The sequence below is a fragment of the Cibotium barometz genome, chromosome 24 (assembly GCF_041138505.1).
Source record: "Cibotium barometz isolate CiBa-2024 chromosome 24, ASM4113850v1, whole genome shotgun sequence".
In the NCBI taxonomy this organism is placed as follows: domain Eukaryota; kingdom Viridiplantae; phylum Streptophyta; class Polypodiopsida; order Cyatheales; family Cibotiaceae; genus Cibotium; species Cibotium barometz.
Genome location: NC_141069.1, coordinates 37663519 through 37670181, shown reverse-complemented (window position 1 = coordinate 37670181; position 6663 = coordinate 37663519). Strand labels below are relative to the sequence as shown.

At 37.8% G+C, this 6663-nt stretch overlaps 1 pseudogene; it reads left to right on the top strand.

The window, feature by feature from the left end:
- The first annotated feature begins 527 nt into the window (after nucleotides 1-527).
- LOC147625260 (uncharacterized) lies at nucleotides 528-3551 on the top strand (annotated as a pseudogene).
- Nucleotides 3552-6663: the final 3112 nt, after the last annotated feature.

The following is a 6663-nucleotide window of genomic DNA, read 5'->3' as shown; positions in this document are numbered from 1 at the left end:
TTATATTGAAAAAATATTGAATCTCTTTTGCAGTGCCCATTCTACATGCCTTGAAGATCCACAGGGAGCAGCAGAGCACAGAGCACCAAAAATTAGCAAAGCACAAGAAAAAGTGTTTAGAGAAGAAGGAGAAATATTTAAGCCTTATTATTGATGGTATGGATCAAAAGAAAACCATGTTGCCTCATTTTATGCGTCCTCCTAAGAATCTCAAGCAGGAAAATTTTATCTAACTCCATGTTGTAGGAGCCTTAGTTTTCAATGGTGTCATGTCATCAAGGATCTTTGTTAATTTTCCTAACATTCACAACGATCCTAATTTGACAATCACCATCATTCAAAACATCACTGGAGAATGGCAAGGCAAACGACCACCCATTCTCTACTTACAACTGGATAACGCTAGCAGAGAAAACAAAAACCAAGTTCTCCTTGTGTACTTGAATATGCTGGTACAAAAGAAGATATTCAAGAAAGTCAAGCTTGGGTTTTTGTTGGTGGGACACACACATGACCAGATTGATCAGATGTTTAGTAGGTTCTCAATCAAATTGGCAAAGAAAAGTGCATTTGACCTTCCACAGATTTGCACATTGTTAGAGGATTCATATGTTCCCAAGCCCTCCATCAAAATTATGGAAGAAACATATGATTTTAGATGCTTTGCAACCAATGAGGCCTCTAACATGCCATCATTTTCACAGCTCAATGATCATAGTTTTCAACATCAATTTAGAATTAAGCAAGTGGAGGAACATACTCTAATGTGGTCCAAAAAATACTCAAACTCTAAAGATTGGTTGCTAGAAGAGGGTTTGAAGTTCTTACTATTTGTTCCTTGTCATGAAATTAAACGAGAAAAGTACATGCTGCTCTCTACAACGAGCGAGACACAAAAAACTGAGAAAGAAAATTGCTCTGTTGATTTCTTGTAATGTTTGAACGAGATCAAGGAGATAATACATGCTGCACATGTGTTTTTGCCAACGAGCTCTCTGGCATGGTGGGAGAGTTTTTTTGCAAAGTAAGAGAAGCTAGTTGAAGAGTTCAGGGATGACACACTTCAGCTACAACATGCATTTGTGTGGCATGAGAGTGGCCTTAATGAAAGGAGGGAAATGTATGTTGGCCCCAGGAAGAGCAGAAAGCGTCGACAACAAGAGAAAGAAATGTGGGAAGGAAATGTAAATGAGCTAAGTGAGGGCACAATGATTGCGGTTCTTTCTACCAACAATGAAAATGGTAATCCATTTTGGCTCACAAAAGCCACAAGGTTTTCAAAGAGCATGATGTATTGAATGTTGTGGAAGTGCATTCGTATCGGAGAAATGGAGAAGATCCATTGAAAGGCAAATACGATCTTGAGATACTGAAACAAAGTAAAAAGGGGAAGAAAATAGGAAGTTGTCGCCATGTGGACACGCTCAATCTAGAGGATGTAGAAATCCTCACGCAAGACAACCATAGAGATATTGAAGCAAAAGGTCAAATATCTCTCTTAGTTGTGCAAGGAGAAGTATTTGTTTTCTGTAATTATTGTAATGTTTTTTGTTCTCAAATTTTCATGGAATGTGATGGGTTTGGTTTGGTCCAAATTAAGTCATTTTTTGAGAGTTCTCTTGATTCAAGTGAGCAAATGCATTCTAAAATGTCTAAAAAAGAGAGCAATATTTATTAATTTTTTAATTTCCACCTACATAAAAAGTGATTTATTTTAAAAAGTAGCCCTTTTTGATGTTTCTTTATGCAAAATGGACTTGAGTGAATGTTTGCACGATTTTGTGAACATTTTTCATGACTCGTTTGTTAACCATATCTTAAAACTCTAAAAGTGCATAAACACTTCGCTTTTCTCTTTCATGACGTATACCCACACCTTCCTAGTGTAATCATCAATGAAAGATACATAATAGTGGCATTATTTGATTGATGTCATCTTTGTTGGTCCTCCCCAAATGTCAGAATAAACACATATAATGGTCTTTTACTTATATTCTTATCATGTGAAAATACATGCTTACACTATTTTCCCAATTAGTATGCCTCACATACTTTATGCATTCTATCCAACTTCGGCAAACGTGTGACAATACTTTGGGCTTGTATATTTTTCAGGCCACACTGAATATTGACATGACTAATGTGTTTATGCCAAATGTCAATGCATTCAATCACACTTATATTGTATTCAATCACACTTATACTATAATGCTCCTTACATTATAAGCTTGAGGATTTGTAAGACTAGTACTTTGATTCTCCACCCAACCATATCCCAAATAGACCCTAAACTCATGGTTATATAGGCCTGAGTGGTACATGACCTTCCAAATTCATCCCCTTGACCTTTCATTGGCTAAACATTGCCTTTTCATTCACCAATGCCTCTTTAACTACCCCTAGAAGGAGGCGCCCTCCTCTGTATCCCTTGGGCTTCCATTGTGCACCATTTACTTTAACTTTAATGCTATTAACCATTACTTAGGTATTTTCTATTTGAAATCCCTTGAACCTTGTTGAGAAATGTGGTGCCATGGAGCACAAGAAAGGTAGAGAGTGAGTCATATGAACAAGAGAAGAAGCATGCACATTAGATAAAGGAATAGACTAAGGGTCTAATATCACAGGTTGATTTGTGTAGTCACTTGTAAAAGGTGAAGTCAATGGTCGAAAGAGGTGATACATGGAAAGCACAAGGTTGCACATGTAGTGTGAGCATTAATGAACACATGGTTGGCACTAGGGTGCACAAAAAACATGGATTGGAGTCCTTCCCAAGACTATAAATACAGGTGTATGGAACTTGATTATTGAAATGAGACTTTATGACATTTTGTGAGTATACTATTTTGTTGTGAATAATTTGTTTACGTTCTTCATCATCTCATTAGCCTCATTAATCATGTCTACAATTACTTGCTATGAGCCTCCCTAGATCCATGATTTGTAACATGGTATTAGAGCTTAGTCGGGGGCTAGCTCATCAGTAACGTAATCAAGAACATTAGGTTTTCTTTAGGGAGTTAGCATTTTCTATCTTTTGAATAGTTTGATTGAATAGTTTGATTAGGGTTTATAGAGATCTTTCTTCTCTCACCTTCACCAAGCTTCTCTTAGTGTGCATTATAATTGAGAGAGAGAATTGCATTTTCTTTGTTTCTTAGAGTAAGAGAAAGAGGATCATTGAGTTCATTAAGAGTGTCATTAGCCTACATTTCATCCTTTGCAACTCAGAAAAGGAGCACCCGGCTAGGCAAAAGGAGTCCATCAGAATCGTATAAGCAAGCAACGCATCCTCCTTTGTAGAGGAAACTTCACAATATATATATATATATAGAGAGAGAGAGAGAGAGTTTTCCCTCAGTACGGCGCGCACAACAGAATCCACATCAGCAAAGGAAGGAGCTAATGCGCAAACAGCAGCAGCAGCAGCAACGTTAGCAGTCGCCGTCAGCAGCAGCGAAGCTGAGGAGAGGAGAGCACGGCTCAATGCGTTAGAGCAGTACATAGAGCAGAAGATGTTGCCGCCATCCCCCATAGCAGAGAAATGAATCACCATGTCGTCGTCGTCAAGAAGTAGAAGCTGCAGCCCATAACACCGTCTCCATCGTCCACGCGTAAGAGATAAGCGTGTTCTCCATCGTCCACAAAAATGTGGAGATAAGGTTGTTGAAGAAGCAAAAAAAAAAAAGCCCTTGTGTATAAGGACCTCTCACAAGCACCCGTTCACATGTATGTTTTTTTTCTTTAAGGGGCTATGTAAAGAGTTGTTCACATGGGCAGCCACACTTTTGTTTTCTCAGGTTTTTGCATTACATAGTATGCTTCACCAAAGCGTTTCTTGAGCAAGATCTCCAATTGGGTGACATTCAATTTTTTCCATCAATTTTTTCATTCAATATGAGTAGGCATATAGTCTCTTAAGTGTGAAAATTTTGTAAGCAGCCAAATGAGTATTGTAAGATCCCTATCCCCACCGCGCAACGAATTTAGGGGTGCTAGCAGCGGAAGTAGCACTTCTTGCACGGCGGGGCAGGGTCTCACACTCGGGGCCTCGTCCCACGGATATCCGGACAAGAGACTAATCCATCGGTTCTTCCAAAACCGAACCCAGAAAAACTTCCTTTTCCCAGAAAGCACGGACGATTCCTCCAGGATAAACTTTTTTCTAACATAGTCAAAAGCCTTAACTGATTGAACTGATCTGACCGAACCCCCATAGTCAGATCAGGAAAAAGATTGTACTTGGATCATAGAGACCAACGCTTTTTTCCTCATTGAGAGGCACAGCCATTGACTCTTTTCCATAGAATAATTTTTACCCGGGATTTATTTCATCTATCGTACCATAACAGAATTAAGTCTCAATTTAGGGATCCATCAGTCCAGTCTAACCCCATTCAATCCAGTCTAATCCCATCCAGTCCCGTGGGTTAGCCAACCGCCCAACCAACCACTGTAGTGATGGGATCCAATTAAGAATTTGGTTAGGTTTTATCCCGGTTACCAGGGAAAAGAGTTCCCAGGCCCCCTAGCCGGATATTCATGCAAACTTAAAACTAGTTACACCACTTATACACCCAATATGAAATTGTCTTTTTCACAGAATCAGCTATCTTTAAAAAATAATCGTTTAATGAAACCATTGTGTCACTGATCATAATCCTCAAAATCTCCGGTTGAATCCTTATTTCCAATCATTTCTTCATCGGTGTATCTATGGCATTATTGGCAACCAGAACGCTCACCACCTATCCACTCAGGGACCTTTTCGATAGTTCCTAGCTCATATTATCAGATTAGGTCTCCACTACCTCATTCACAAGATGGTCAAAATGCTTCTCCAGCATTCTTGACATAAAACAGTCATTTAAAAACAATTCAAAAATACAGTTTCTATAACGAACTCTCATCTTTCCACATTGCTCCACATCAAACCACATTAATTAATTCCACAACCATTTCATAAGTATTCCTATTCTCATCCAATCACATCATTTTCATCTCATCACATCTTTCCTCAATTTATCCTCATCAGATCTCATCCACTCGTATCTACCCATATCCACATCTCATCACATCACATTCATTCACATCTCATCCATTCAGACCACATCACATTCACTCACATCTCATCCATTCAGACCACATCACATTCACTCATATCACATCTTATTCATTTTACCTCACATCTCATTCATTCACATCTATCCCGATTCACATCCCATCACATATCCATCACATTCACTTTCATTCATATCCATCACATTCATTATCATCACCATTATATCACATCACTTCTATCCACTTCATATCTCATCCATACACATCTCATCTCATTCATCCACATCCATCCAATCATTTACATGTACGACTACTCGCATCTATCCATACATTCATATCTATCACTTCACATCCACATATATTCATGTCACATCTCATCTCTTTACATCACATCACATTCTTTCATATACACATCTATATCCATTCTTTTACATACATCCACATCCATTCTTTCACATACTCATTCATATCCATTCTTCACAACATACTCATTCACATCCATTCTTCACATACACATCCTTATCCATTCTTTCACATACTCATTCACATTCATTCTTCACATACACATTCACTCACATCTCATATCATTCATTTACATTCTGATTCACATGACATCACATCTCATCCATTCATTCACATGTATCTCATTCACATCACATCTCATCACATCTATTCACCTAACATCTCATCACCTCTATTCACATCACATCCATCCATCCATTCATTCCCATCTATCTGATTCACATCACACCTCATCACATCTATTCACCTCACATTCTCGTCATCTCTATTCACATCACATCCATCCATTCATTCATTCTCATCATCTCTATTCACATCACATCCATCCATCCATTCATTCATTCTCACTCATTTTTGGGGGATTTTCTTTTATTCTTCAATTTATCTCCTCCCTACATTTGGATTAATCTTATTAGTCCATAGGAACCTTAATCTAAAATTTTCAAAAAATCTGGACCCTCAGGATAAGATCCTTTTTTACCTATTTTCAATTAATTCCAATTGCACATTGGAAAGTTCTTTTTGAATTTCTGTTTCAGGGGAAATCATTTTAAACACTAGGAGGATTTTTATATCCAAAAATATCTCAATTTTGAATTACCTCCCTCTAGACATTTTCTCTCTCTAGGCCAAAACAGGATAATATAGGATCTTTCTTTTATTTCAGATAAGGGAATAATTATAAGATCAAAAGGGGAGGTTCTTACACCTGTACACCTCAAAAGCTGGAGGGAGGAATCTTACAAGCATGCTAGTGAAAAAGAAATATACAACCCTTTTAAAAACGTTGCAACCAAATGAGTATGCAAGTATATAATAAGAACAAGAAGTGGAATCAACGTCATAGAAACCTAAATGCTACCACGACATCAACATCAACATGAGCAACAAAGAAGCTACCAACTGCTACTCATTTCTTAAACAAAAATTTATTGTAAAGAAAAAATCCTACTTCCTACAAAAAGTGCTTACTCTTAGAATTTCTTAACTACCCTCTAGTACCAATGATGTAGCCAAGGTAGAAGAAATAGCTAAATTTTGTAACCTTACTCTTAGAGATGACCTCTAGGCCTCAAA